Here is a 15,307-nt window from a genome sequence, read left to right as displayed (position 1 = left end):
TACCTAGGTTTAAGTAGATACAGATAACCATAAGGGAAATTAGTGTTTATGGAAGCCATATAAGATACAATTTGACGATACAAGAGTAAATAGTCCATGGAGTTGGAGAAGAAAGGACTAAACATAGCTTAGGGAACTGCTTTTTTTTTTTTTTTTTAATCCTTTTATTCATTGATACCAAGCCTTTTGGTTCTTTCCCTTCCCTATGAGGTGTGTAGCCTGAGGTTTCAGCTTGCCTTAGGCAGTTACAGTTCTGGCTATAGGTTCAGTGCCAAACTATATGCCTTGCTTGTTTCCAGGCTATAGGAGGATAAAGAGAAGAGCAAAATGTCATCATATTCAAATAGTATTCATTTCATCCTAGCTTTCATATTGATTCTTCCTCTGAGTGAATATAATTCTATTCTCATACTGGTTTTTGTCAATATTGTGTTTAAACTCTAACAAATGAGATATAGATATAATGGTGTTTTTTTCCTGTTTCCTAGAGTGTTATGAAAAACAAATAGCAATGGTATATGAAAGTGTCTAGTGCAGAAGCTGGCATATATAGAAGGTATTTCATAAAGTTTATTTCAGCACAGTTGAATTTTTGAATTTTTTATTTAATTGAATATTTTCTTTTGATTAACATTATTCCTTTTTTAAAAGCACCGAGGCAGGGGTAGAAATACTCATAGGAATAAGGTAAGTTCCCTAGTTCAGTAAAGGAAACTAAATCATATCTTAAAAAACATTGTAAAAATGTTTATTAGAGATATTTTCTCTACAATAACGAAAAATACACAAAATTTCCAGTTTCTCTGCATCCTTTCTCATTTGTTTCATATGACTTAATGTTTATAATCCGTTCAAAACAGTGCCTGCCATTGAAGCAAACAGTCTACAAAGGTTAGCAGTTATTTGATTGTTTAGTAGTCTCTTGTCCTTCTTTCCTCCTCCTCCCTCCTCCTTTTTTAGTTATTTCTGGTAGTTAAAGAGTCAGGGGCTGATTTCTTGGCATATATTTCTGAAGTTCACTTTCAAAGTGCCCTAAATTTTCCCAGATTGCATAATGAAATCCAGTGAAAAGATGCTATATGTAGGTATAAAACATGGAGAATTGCCATTTCAAAACAAATTCAAGGCAGTAGGGTAAGAGGAAAAACATATTTTCATAGTGTTTTTTAAAAATGTTTTTCCTTTGCATTCTTTAAATCATGGTATTAAATCATTAACTCCACCAGTCATTTAAAATACATCATCATATTTAACTCCTATGAATACTGTGAGCTACACCTAGCTCCATTCAGGTTTGGTCTTTCATCAAAGTTCATACACTATTCAATTGTGCAGAATCATTGTGAAAACTGGGATATAGTTGACTTTAAAGCCCAGAATTCTAATTATTAAATTATGCTTTTTGTAATATTTTCTTCTAAGTGACAATTTGATGAATCTTGTTCATGCATAGTATGGGTCAAGTCAATCCTCAAGTCAAATCCTCAAAAGTTTGAAACGCATAGCCTGTCTAAGCAGGTGTTAGGAGACAACATATAGTGATTTTGATTTACATTTCTCTGATGATTACTGATATTGAACAGCTTTCCATATTCATGTTAGTCATTTGTATGATTTCTTTAGGGAAATATCTTTTCAACTGCTTGGTCTAATCTTTTTAATTTTTTTGATACGAGAGATTGAGAGATTGAACCCAGGAATGCTTTACTACTGAGCCACATCTCCAGCTCATTTATATATATATATTGAGACAAGATCTCCATATGTTGCTTAGGGCCTTTTTAAGTTCTTGAGGCTAACTATGAACTTGAAATCCTCCTGTCTCACCTTCCCAAGCTGCTAGGATCACAGGAACATACCACCACACCTGATGCTTGGTGTTTTAATTGGGCTGTTCATTTGTTTTTTACTAGTGAGTTTTAGATGTTTCTTGTATTTTTTTTGTATACTCACCATTTACTTAAAAAAAGTGATAGCAAATATTTGCAAAGATCTAGAGAATCTACACTTTTGGTTGGAATGTAAATTTATGCATTCACCATATAAAATAATATGGAAGTTCCTCAAAATATTAAAAATAGAACTACCATATGATCCAGCAATCCTATTTCTGGATATAGATCCAAACCAATTAAAATAAGGTTCTCAAAAACGTATTTTAATTGTACACTTCAACTTAATTTCCAATAGCCAAAACATAGAAGCAACCTAAATATTTGTTAGAGGATGAATAAATTTTAAAAAATAGATGTATATATTTAATGGAATATTATTCAGCTTATCATTTGTAGCAACATTAATGAATCTAGAGAACATTATACTAGCTGAAATAAGCTAGACCCAGAAAAAAATGCTACATAATATTCCACATATGATAAATCTAAAATATGGAAATTTAAAGGCATACAGTGGAATAGTAGCTGCCAGGGACTGGAGATAGGGAAAACTGGGAGGTATTACAAACTTTTGGTTATATGAGCTAAATTTATAGCTTTATATCATGTACTTAAAATTTTGCTAAGAGGGTTGATCTTATGCCAAGTGTTATTATCACAACAATAATAATAATGGACAAAAAAAGGAGGACAGACATCTGGTGATGATAGATAGGTTAATGGCATAGATTGTAGCAATAATTTCATGAGTGCCTATGCATCTCCAAACTCATCCTGTTATATCAAACATGTATAACTTTTATGTGTCAATGATACCTCTATAAAGTGTTTTTCTAAAAAAAGAGAAACTTTCAATTATGCTTTTGCTTAAGTTTTAAGCTATAAAAATACATTTTAACTTGTTAATCAATTATCAGGCTGAATATGTGCAAGTTCTAGCCTGCCTTTCAATCTTATTTTCCTTCACAAATAGCATGTTTCAGCTGAATACAGGACTCAATATTTCCCCTTCAAATACACTGTGACTCCAGAATGAGTGAACAAGTTGCCCCTATAAGAAGAAATTGAATCAGCCTCATTCTACTCTTCAAAGAAAAGAAGAGGAAAATGTTGGTGACCCAGGTCCATCGAAGTAAGCCCAATCATCAGATAGAATCTGATGGTTCTTATGTTCTAAGTCTAACAGGGAAGAAAAAGTTGTGCATTTTACAAACACGTCTCATTTTTGAGCCTCACATGGTTTATTCCATAATTCAGTATTTTCTATTTTATTAACGCTTTAATTGTACATATTAATGAGAATCAGTGTGATACTCACATACATACATGCAGCATGCATTGATTATATCCAACCACTGTTCTCCCACTCCAGCCAGCACCTTCCCCCAATTGCTAGTAATAACCATTCTGATCTCAGGTCAACTTTTCTTTTTAGTTTCTGCGTATGAGAACTTGTATCCCTTATCTTTCTGTATTTGGCTTGTTTCACTCAATGTAATATTGTCCAGTTCCATCCATTTTCAAATGACAGGATTTCAATTTTCTTTATGGATAATACTCCATTTGTGTAATATGTACCATATTTTATTTATCCATTCATCTATTGATGGGAACTTCAGCTTATGTCACCTTTTAGATGTTGTGAATAGTGCTGTAACAAACATAGGTGTGCAGGTATCTTTTTTGAATGCTGACTTCATTTCCTTTGGATATAGATCCAGAAGTGGAAGAGCTGGATCATACAGCATAGTTCTATTATGAGTTTTTTGAGGAACTTCCATCCTGTTCTAATAGTGGCTGTACTAATTTACATCTCCCCCCAGCAGTGTATAAAAGTTCCTTTTTCTCCACATCCTTATTAGCATCTGTTTTTCTTTTAAATATAAAAGGCTTCACAAATTTGTGTGACATCTTTGTGTAGGGGCCATGCCAGTTTTAGTATGTGTGCCCTGAAAGTGAGCACTGTTTTTTTGTGGTTTTTTTTTTTGTGTGTGTGTGATAATAGCCTTTCTAACTAGGGTCAGAAAGTATCTCATCATAGTTTTGATTTGCATTTCCTTGTTTGCTAGTGATATTGAGTATTTTATATATATATATATATTTATGGCCATTCGTATTTTCTTTTTTGAGACGTATCTGTTTACATCATTTGACAAGTATTTTCAGAGTGCTTGCTCTAGGTACAGGCACTGTTAGGTACAAGGAAACAGTTATGGTGAGAAGGTTCCTATCTTTGGTTTGCTGATAAGAGACAACAACTTAGTATTAGGTTATCAGTATCTCAGTTTCTCAATAATAAAGAAGTGAGGAGTAGGCACACAGTTTTATTGAATGAAAGAATTAATGAATGAATAGATAAATCTAATATACTCATTTTTTCCTTTTAAGTACTTTAATTGTCAAACAATAAGACTTTCCTAAATAATTAAATAAATCTTGGACTCTATTAAATCAAACATAAAAATATGGCAAAAAAACTTCTTCTAATGCCAGTAATATTTGATCTTAATAAAGTTCTTATGTTTTCAACTTCATTATAAGTTTAAATCAGTACTCAAAAACTTCAAATTTGAATCATCAGATTCATCCATTAGATTCTTTAATATGCAGTAGTTTCTTAAAATATGGCAAATATTTTAAATGTAAATTATTCATAGATATTATTATTATTATTATCATTTCATTACCAGGGATTGAATCCAGGGACTTTAACCACCACTGAGCCACATCCTCACCCCTTTCTGTTATTTATTTTGAAACAGGTTCTTGCTAAGTTGCTTAGGGCCTAAGTTGCAGAGGCTGATTTTGAACTTACAATCCTCCTGCCTCAGCCTCATGGGCCAATGGAATTACATTTGTGCACCACCATGCACAGCTCATAAAATGTTTCTTCTTTTCATGAAATGAAAACATTAATGTCATCTAATTTTCAATGCTTGAATTTGATCTTTTGGCCTACACTTTAAGACACTTATTACCTTAAAAATCATTGTTTTCCATATCTGAGGTTACGGTTGTGTAATAATTGGGAGGATGTTTGACTGAGCCCCAAGATTCTCTTCATCTTACCCTTCATTCCTCAAGTATCAACACATGAATGACTTGGTAGCTGCCAATTTCCTCATCACACAGATGGAGTTTGCACAGGACTTAATGAAACCAGCATTTAATGAAATTCAGAAACAGAGAGTAGAGATAGAGGAATACTCCTTACAATGCTTAAGTCTTTGAATATAGCTGTGCCTGAATTGAGATCCACCCTAGATCCTCCTGACTGCATAAGCCCACATATTTCTTATTTGGCCTAAGCTAAGTTTCACTTCGATTTTCCTCATGTTTAAATAAAAGAATTCTGAATTTTTTTCCATACTGTGACAGCCATTATCCTCATCCATCACCGCCAAACATTCATAAAACATTTATTACTTCAAATAATCTTACTTGAGGAATGAAGGAAGATGGGGGGTCTAACATGCACTAAAACCTGGTGGGGAGTGAGGCAGAAGCCTCAGAAGGTGAAATGGGTGGCGGGGGGGGGTGATGGAGAACTCCATAAAATTAGGGATGCAGAGCAAGAGTTACCATGGACTCCTCTGAAATTGGGGTTTGCAGAATGGGAGGTCAGTACTTTTATTTGTATACAAAAGAATATTCCTTAGAAGGCCTCGATCTCTGAGTGACATTTTCCATGCTTTTTACCAAGATATAAAGTGTTTCAACCCTGGAAGCATCATAGTTTATTATGATAAAAATAGGCAAAAATCATTAATTGTAGTAAGGGAGGAAAAACAGCACAGGAGGGGAGCCTGAGGCAGGCCTAGGGACAATCCTACACTCTGGAGGAAAAGATAGCATGTAGAAAGTTAGTGTGGAAGCTGTTGTTTCTTGACTCACATCATTTATCCTTCTGGCAGTAATTCAATACTCCTTTGAGGAACAATTTTTTTTTTAATCTGTTCTAGTCCATATCATAGGGGCTCTCCAATTCCCACAGGGCATTTTAATTCAGTCCATCAGCCCATTTCAATGGAAGTTTAGCATGCGTATAGTTATGACTAGTAGTTCAGAAATGAACCTCTTATTCCAACCAGTATAGTAGGTTCAAAACTTTAATTAATTAATTTCCTTTTCCTTTGGGAAAAGGAAAGTTCTTTCTCTCTCCCTCCCCCCTCCTAGAAAGAAAAGTAAAAGAATTTATTAAAACAAGGTGAAGTAAAGCTCCTGTGGTTGAGAAGGGACCTGAGAAGGTTGTCAATGAATGGCTACTGTATAGGGTTTACATGGATCTTTAGGCTTAAGGAAGTCAACACCCAGCTCAATACAGGAGAAGGTACCCAGTATAGGGAGGCAGCCAGTGCCTTGTTAGGGGATTCTTCTTCCTGCCAAGGAGGATGTAAGCCACCTGAGAAATTAAAGTCTAGAATAATTAGTGAAGAACAAAAGACAAAGTCAGAATTAGGTTTAAAGAATTGAAGCACCTAATAGGTCCAGTCCACACAGGAGCTGGAGCTAGACAGTTAGAAAATGGCTCCTGTGGTTTTTGTTTTTGTTTTTTTTTTTTTTTGAGAAGGTACATCAAAGGCATGGGTAATGTTTTAAGGGTGGAGCCTTGCTTCATGATATATCGCCTTGGCAGGTTGTTTGGCATCTTGGCAGGTCACACCCATCTCAGAGGGGCTATATGGCTGGGTGGTTGTAGCAAATCATCCCATGTGAGACCTTTGGCAGAGCTTGAATAGGGCTCACAGTATATCTGGGCAGTCAACCAGAAGAAATGTCTACTGGAAGTTCCCGGACACCAGATTCTCCTATTCATTAGGTTGTGATGTACAATAGTCCACACACAGCCCACGGATGGTTCTCGACAACCCAAGGCATTCATTCAGACTGTAGTCAAATCATAATATTAATCAAGTGTTTTTCCTTCTTTGGTGACAGCATGGACTCCAGGTCATGTATAAAGGAAAGGTCTCTTAAATGAAATTGTGATTCCAGAGTTTCCAGGGTCTAGTTCCAAAGAAATTCAATATATTACACTTGTTTCCCCACTAGAGGGTGTAGCTCACTCATTGTGGTAGAAGCAAGCAATGACACAGTTAATGTTGGTAGGCATGACCCAGGCCTACTGGCATAATACAGGTCCCAATTTCTAGGACAGTATAAAATGGCCAAGCATGACTAAACGCATAGGAAAGGGAACCATATCAAAATGAGAGATGGAGACTTTATCTCAAGAATCATGAAGCTTCCTTAGACTTAAAAAGGAAAAGGTAGCCGGGCCAGTGACCCATACCTGTAATCCCAGCGGTTTGGGAGACTAAGGCAGGAGGATTGCAAGTTCAAAGCCAGCCTCAGAAAAAGCGAGGTGCTAAGCAACTCAATGGGACCCTGTCTCTAAATAAAATTCAAAATAGGGCTGAGGATTTGGCTCAGTGGTGAAGCGCCCCTGAGTTCAATCCCCCAATACCAATAAATAAAGAAAGAGTAGAAATGAAAAATACATTTTTCTCTTCCATGCCAAATCTAATGGCAAAAAGTGCCTGAATTTTGATGTTGAGAAACATTTTGAGGCCATGTTCATTGATTACTGTCATCTTGTGTGGGCGTGGGGAGAAACAGGAAAGATGGCTATAACTGACTCTTACCATAAAGGGTGAGTTTTTTCTTTTAGGAACACTGTTGGCATTTTGGACAGATCAGTTCTTCACTAAGCAGGATCATCCAGTGTACAGAAAGGCCTTTCTCCACTGAAGTATCATTCTAGACATTATCTTCCAGGTCCTGAAATGCCCCTTAGAAGGATAGTATCATTTCACTCAAAAATCTTCAGGTTGGATCAAGAATGGCTTAACTTGGATTTACCTGAGTATTTAATTCAAGTATCTTAAATCCTTTAAGACCAAGGAGAAGATAAGGATTTGTTTTTCTAGATTTTGAGACCAGACTGAGCTTTTTACTAAGGGGGAGGGGACAGGGATCGAGAATGGGGATGAGAATGAAGAGTACTTAGCAAAGAGTGATAGAGAGCCAGGTGAGACCTAACAACAGGTATTAATTATTATCTCTGGTTAAGAAAGAAGAAGAGGGAACCCAAGCTGTGAGGAAAGGGGTATCCTGTTAAACATCAGTGTCCTATGGGGTGCCCTAATCCTATCTTAGGATTCTACTATCAGTCAATGTTTCCTTGGTCAGGTTATTGTCTTTTTATACAGTTCTCAGGGAGCTAGCTGGTCTCTACTTGTCTTCTGAAGCTGCTGAATAATATCAGGGCCTTAAATTGTTTTGGAGCAAGGCACCATATGATTCAGTGAGTGAATAATAAATCAACAAAACATTCCCTACCTCTGAATTTGAGAGTCCAAGACAGTCTATTTTCATATTTTAGAAGCTCCTGGAGAGAGAGTGTGGAAAAAGAGGACTCAAACAACAAAGAATATACACAGCTACTTTCAAGGGTTGCATTTATCATGTTCTTCAGCCAGGACCACCAGGAACATTCCAGTGGTTGAACAAGTTGAGTTTATTATTCATTGCAACTTGAGAGAATACACATCCTGGGGAACCACATAGGATTTGAAATTATGTAGGATTTGAAATTAAGTTTTGAGAGAGATGTGAGGAAGAGAAGTGTTGCTTTGCACAGGATGCTTTCATGAAGTGGGAGTAATCTTTCGATTTGGTATCTTTAAAAACCTTATTCAGGAGGAAGGAACACTAGCTGAAGGCTAAACTTATAATTGATGAAGAAGCAGTAGTCATTCTTACTAGTATAGACAAGGGGGTGTTTGGTATTTTGTGGCTTAGATAATGATTTCGTTTTTCCATCTGTTGAGACATGATGGGGTAATGTTATCTTTATCATGATTCATCATAATCACAGAGTGGCTTCATCAGATGGAAATGCTCTATTAAATCATCAAGTTCCAGATGTAAGTAGGAGGTCAACCTGGTGCTAATGCCAAGGTTAACACCTGGATGTAATGGGTTGTCTTCTCTTTCTCTCAGTTAAAAATATTGTTTAATAATTATTTGTTTTCTTGCTTCATCACTGGATTATAAACTTCACAAGTGCATTTAACCTGTTTTGATTGATACCTAAGACCAAAAATAGTAAAGCCAATCTCTGAATCTCATAAGAATTTGAAGAATATTTACTGCAAAAATGACTGAATTATCCAATTAGTCTATTCAACAGTCAGTTACACAAAGTCAGGAGTACTTGCTAGTTAAATTTGTAGTCCTAGAATCAGACGTAATTCTCACACATCTCATTAAATATATTTCAAGTCAAAGAGAAGCTTTCCATAGAATAAAATTTATTGGTTAAAAAATAAATATAATAAATTCTCCTTTGTTAACGAAAGATGATGCTTAATTCAAAAGTTTCCACTCATTGGTGAATGAAGAAAAAACACATCTTATTCATGACAGCTGGGACTTTCTGCATATTCCGTTGTATTGAACTGTAAGGGTGAGATTCAATGCTCTAAGAGAAATTGATATACATTATTTAGAGATCACTTGTATGAAATATAACCTTTCCTTTTCTTAGCCTATTTGTATCATAATAGATATTTTAAGGGACACAAGGCCTTGATTTGTAAACTCCAGGCTTAAAAAATAGTGCCTACATATAAAGATTCACCTCTCACCCCATTTTGCCCTTCCACCCTGGAAAAATTTCTGCTTTGTAACATAATAGAAAATTATTAAGAGTGTTTAGCAAATGTGTAAGCCAGTATTCTCAAGAGGTGGGAGGAAGTAATGGTTTACTGAGACATCTCCCAAAATCTTTTCACTTCTCTGAATAAGAATTATCATTTCTGTAATATGATCATGATTTGGAGTATCTATTGAGATATACCCTTTTGAGACTCACTACAAAAGTGCTCTATGGGTTTCAAATAGGAAGTGTAACTTAGTACTAGGAGAAATACCATAATGAGGCAGAACAAGATAAATTCAGGAGTATGGAAAACATAATTGAAAAATGTTTGTCTTCTTCAGCAGAAACATAAAAACAATAAGCTAATTAATGCATTTTATACAGTCGGTGGATTTTTGCTTTCATATTTCATGCAAAAGTGGTACTTTTTTAAAAAAAATAAATAATAGTAATGTTGGAACTACTGGAAAAAGATAACATTGTTCATTTTCAACAAATACTTCCTATTTGACATTGGGCAAGACAAGTAACTGGAGTATTTCCTTTTTATATGTAAAAGGAAATAATTCTTCCTATCAGATAGTATTTAGCATGGGCTTCTTGGGAATAACAATAAGCAGGCTTAGTTTAAGAGTAATAGTATTTTGTTCTTTATTGCTTTTACTTTCTCTGAACCTAGCACAGTGTCTGGAACTTAGTAACTTACTAGGTGTTTATTAAACACTCATGGGGAAAAAATGAATAAATATAAGGAAAACATTTTTTTTTTCGTCAGTGCTAAGATTAAACCCAGGACCTCCTACATTCTAGACAGGGACTCTACTCTGAGCTATGCAGCCCCAGACCAAGAAATTGTTTTTAACAAATCCTAGAATTCTGTCCAAATATAATATTCTAATCATTAGACAAAATAATGGGAAGTTATCCTTGTGGACTCTGGGAGTCATATTCCTAGATTAGTCTCTTGGTTTCTCCCCTTGCAATCTATATTATCTTGGATATGACACTAAATCTCCCTAAGATTCAGCATCATCATCTACAAAATGAGAGGTAATACCAGTATGTACTTAATAAGCTGAAGTAATTTCTTTATAGCAACAAACCAAGTGTCTGGTATATTCTATAAACACTAAGTTAAAAATCAGATGTATTGTAAGTTTTCAAAAGATTCACAATCAGGTATTCCTGTTGATATTTTATATTTCTGTTCACATGTAATAAATGTATTTTTAAAAAGAAGCATCGTAAAACAACTTCCCTTTTTAAATTTAACATTAGTCATGGTTGTTTTTAGAGAACTTGATATGTAAACTCCAGTGGAATTTTTTTAAATCACATATGTGTCTGGGTATATAGCTCAGTGGTAGAGTGCTTTCATAGCATGTGCAGGGCCCTAGGTTCAATCCCCAGAGCCACAAAAAATAAAAGTCATTTTAAAAATTGGTATTTAAACAAAACAAAGACAGATCTTTGTGGCAGTTAAGTGAATCAACTTTATAACCACTCTAAGATGTAGAAACAAGGTACCAGGCAGAACGTAAACTAGGCCCTGAATAATGGAGGTGAACAAATGAGCAGATAGTGTCAAGGTATGCTGGTCCTCTTGCCTTTTCAGGCCCATAACCTGGATTCATATTTGGAATGTTTGATAATCTGAGAAGAAAGTGACTCACTGCAGATTAAAGGAGTTAAGTGTGAAAGGTGGTGAGTGTCAAGTAGAATTACTTGACACTTATGTGTGAACTCTCTCTGCAGTGGTGGGGTCATGAGATGCAGAGTGGGTCTCTTAACTGGCTTGGGATGGTTGCTGCTCTCGTTAATAGCAACACAAGGTCGCTCAGGCTATTATTTACTAAGGGTCTGCTATGTGACCACCAGCAGGGTGAGCCTTCTTTATTGTTATCTTTTCAATCCACATGACTGACTTCTGAGGTAATTGCTGAGGCGAAGCTATCAGTACTAAGTCATATAGTTTAAACAAAAGATCTGTGATTCCAACCCAATTATATAGCATTAGAGTCTTCACTCTTAACCACACTTTCCATTCTGAAAGACTGAGCCAAAACAACAGTGGTAATTTGGGGCTTTAAGTTTACAAATTCACTTTATGTCATTCTATTTATTCTTTCTGAGAACCATCTGATGTATTCATTTATTCAACAACACTTACTGGGGATCTACTTGGTACAAACACTGTGTTGAATGCTAGAAAAACAGCAGATACCCTACTTCTGACTTCATAGAGCTTGCATGGGGCAAGAGGACAGAAATAGAAAATTAAAATATTTGGGAATTATAAATATTACAAATAAAAGAGAAGAAGATTAACATGGAACACATGGAGGTGAATTTGTTGTTGACAGGGTGGTCAGGTCATATAGCTTGTGGGAAGATAAAATTAGGCAGAAATCTAAGTGATGAAGGGGTACTGGCCCTGTGAAGAACATGGGAATGGAATTCTTATGGAAGAGGACAGTTTTCCCAAGGTTTCCAAAGCAAGAAAGTGCTTCATATGTTTGAAAATATCAATAAAGAAGAGTCAGTGTGGATGGAGCACATGTAGCAAATCAAGCAGAAATATAACCCCAGGTTTGCAGATAAGGACTTGATATTTGGAGGAGTTATGAGACTTTTTAATGTCACTAAGCTACAGGGGCAGGCTTCAAACCAAGTTCTTTTGACCTTGAATGCTGAGATTTGTTTTGAACAGGTAATACTTCTTGGAGCTATGTTTTTTTCACACATTCTTGGAATTTTTGACACACAATTACACATGAAAACTCATGTTCAAATCAGTTAAAGAGAGGCTTCTCATCTGAATTTGTAGGTGGAACTCAGAGTCTCAACTATTTATTGCCTGTCACCCCAACCCCTCAGCCAGTGAATCAGCAATTCTAATATTATAAATTTTAGTTTAAAGAATCACATTTTGAAAGAATTCACAAACATTTTCTAAAATAGTAAATATCAGCTATTAATAGTCAGCTACACATTAGACTCTCAAAAGAACAAATTAGACTTCTAATTAGACTCAAGAGAACACACATTAGACTTCTCAAGAGAAGGTTTTGATTTCATGTTTTCACTTACATGTTGGCGAAGCAAAACACACAGGAATTAGGATACGTAACATTATTAGAGGCGCACAATGGGCTGGCTCTTATGGAGCATGTGTGTTCCCGCTGTACACTCTTCTTTTGATAATAATTGCACAGAATGACCTAAAATAAAACTCACAGGTCAAATCCTCTCTTCTGCATTTCTTAATGGCTTCTAATATAAGTGCTTAGGTGTTTAATTTTTTGCTCAGAGGGGATGATGATAGGTTGTCTTCTTTTAAACCTCAAACATCCAAACTATGTTATCTTAAATTTAGCAAATACTGCCTTTGGGATTACCAACTTGGAGGGTGCCTGAGGGGCCCAGATAATTAGGTGTGGATGACATGTCTGAAACCTCTTAGAAGTAATACAAGTGGCAGTGCCCACTGTCTGTGGATGACCACAGCATTGTCCAGGTGCCTCTGTTCCGTAAAGCCCCCCAGAACTGTGGTTTCTGGAATGGGACACCCTGTATGGTTCCACTCTGGCACTGGCTGTTGCTCTGTTCTCTGGGGATTTAGGTTCTAGAATAAAAAGGGAAGGAACTACCAGATTTAATTTTTTCTAATACCGCTCTATTTTATTTTGCTTTCCTCATTCTTACCAGAATTGGAATAAACTGCTCTTAGAAGATCTTGAAAATTAGAATAATTTGTCTGCAGGTGGGAGGAGACTTGGAAAGTTAATCAGCATTATAATATGCAGATTTGGTGTTCTCTTGCCACAGTCTCCTGTACCCATGGTTCAGATCATAGTGTATTCATACACACAGTGTATCAGGCTGTTCCCTTGTCTATAAGTCATCAATGGTTCCCATTACATCACTGTTCTACAAACTTTGGCCAACTGGTTTATGATTCCCTTTAATTTCATGTGCTCTTTTTCTTTAAAACTATTTTTCTTTAATTTGACTTATTTTTATAAACTTGAGTAACAACCTTAGATTTGTCTTAAATATGAATATCATTAATACATTTGATATCATAATTACATTTTCTATAATATGAAAGAAAAAAACTAATTACTGAAATAAAAAAGATTCCTTGGCATATTAAGTAAAATAAGCATTGATACTATTAGAAGGTATTCAAACCATTCTTTGGGAAAAGACCGTTTATGTCTCCTATTTCCTCTTTAAGCAATTAAATCTACATGATAGATATGAAAAGGTTTTATCAAAAAAAAAAGGAAAAGAAAAGATACTTTATTAGGCTCTTAAAGCATGCAAATGACTTTTTGAATTGGATATAAGCATAGGAAGAAAGATATTTAATTATAGGGAATTGTGTGAACAAAAGCACTGGCATATGATGGACCACAAAACAGTTTAAATTAACTAGAATATAGGTAGGGTAAAAGAAGGGGAATTATTACAGAGAGAAAGAGGCTGTTTAAGAAGGATATTGCAAACCTTGCATAAAGTTGACCTTTAGGGTACTGGGAGTCCATGTTTTTAATAGGGAAACTTCTGGTTCAGATTGACATTTTAGAAAGTTCATTCTCAAGATTAGAGCAGAGGGTGGCAAACATGTTCTGTTAAGAGCCAGGTAATAAATATTTCATGACTTTTAGGCCCTTTAGCCTATGATGTAACTGCTCATCTTTGTTGTTTTAGCCTGAAAGCATCCATAGAAGACATGTGAAGGAGGGAGCATGTGTGCCTTCCAAGAAAACATGATTTTTCAACATAAGTGGGCCTTGTTGGTCAATCTCTGAATCAGAGTAAGTATAAGGAAAACATTAAATGACTATTGCAACAATATGATCATGAAGTTAGAACTTGAACCTGGGCAAAAGCAATGAAGTTGGAGGGAGGAAAAAATTTAGAAAAAAAAGTAGGATCTTTAATTGCCTATGGTATATAAAGGCATGAGAGAGCATGAAGAGCCAGAGTCCTGGTTCTCCTCAGGATAGATATTTAGGTTGAACCATATGAAATTGCCACTATGCAGATTGAAAATGATCAAATAGTGTTAGTTTCATATGGTTTAATTCAGTTTAAACTAACAGAAATTATACAAGGCTAAGACCAGGGAAAGTATTCTTACACAGAAAATAGCAAACTTACCGTAAATGTCATCTCACCAAAAACATCTGAAATTTTAAAAAAAGGATCAAATAAAACAATGCAGTGTGGGAATGTGAATAACTAATTAGCCCATTAAGTAATCACATGTAAATTAATAACCACGAAATCCACAGAAAAATTAATGTTTCCTGCACAAGCTCAACCTGGACATGTCTGATTCCCAAAATTGTTTCCCTCCTCTCTTTATGCCTGGGATCCTTAATGCCCTATAGGGAACATAGACTTGTCCTATTCCTAGGTTTAACACTGGCCTTCGACAGGAGGAATTAACTCCAGCTTCATCCTCTGGGCCTTAGCAGCACCATCCACTATTGGGCTCCTCAGGCATTGTGAGGTATCTACTTTGGAAAAAGGTCTCATTCTTCATAGTCCTGATTACCTGCTGATAGAAATCTTCGATGCCTGCTTTCACCTCTGATTTATGCCTGTCTTGAAAATGTCTTTTCCTAAACTCTCCCTGTGCATAGGGAAGCCTCTTCTTTTGTCTGGAACCTTGGTGTCAACATCTGCTCACTATTAGTACTTCCTTTTACCTTCATGTTTGATGTTCTACTCA

Source organism: Urocitellus parryii, chromosome 1, assembly GCF_045843805.1.
Source record: "Urocitellus parryii isolate mUroPar1 chromosome 1, mUroPar1.hap1, whole genome shotgun sequence".
Classification (NCBI taxonomy): Eukaryota; Metazoa; Chordata; class Mammalia; order Rodentia; family Sciuridae; genus Urocitellus; species Urocitellus parryii.
This window is presented reverse-complemented; position numbering follows the sequence as displayed.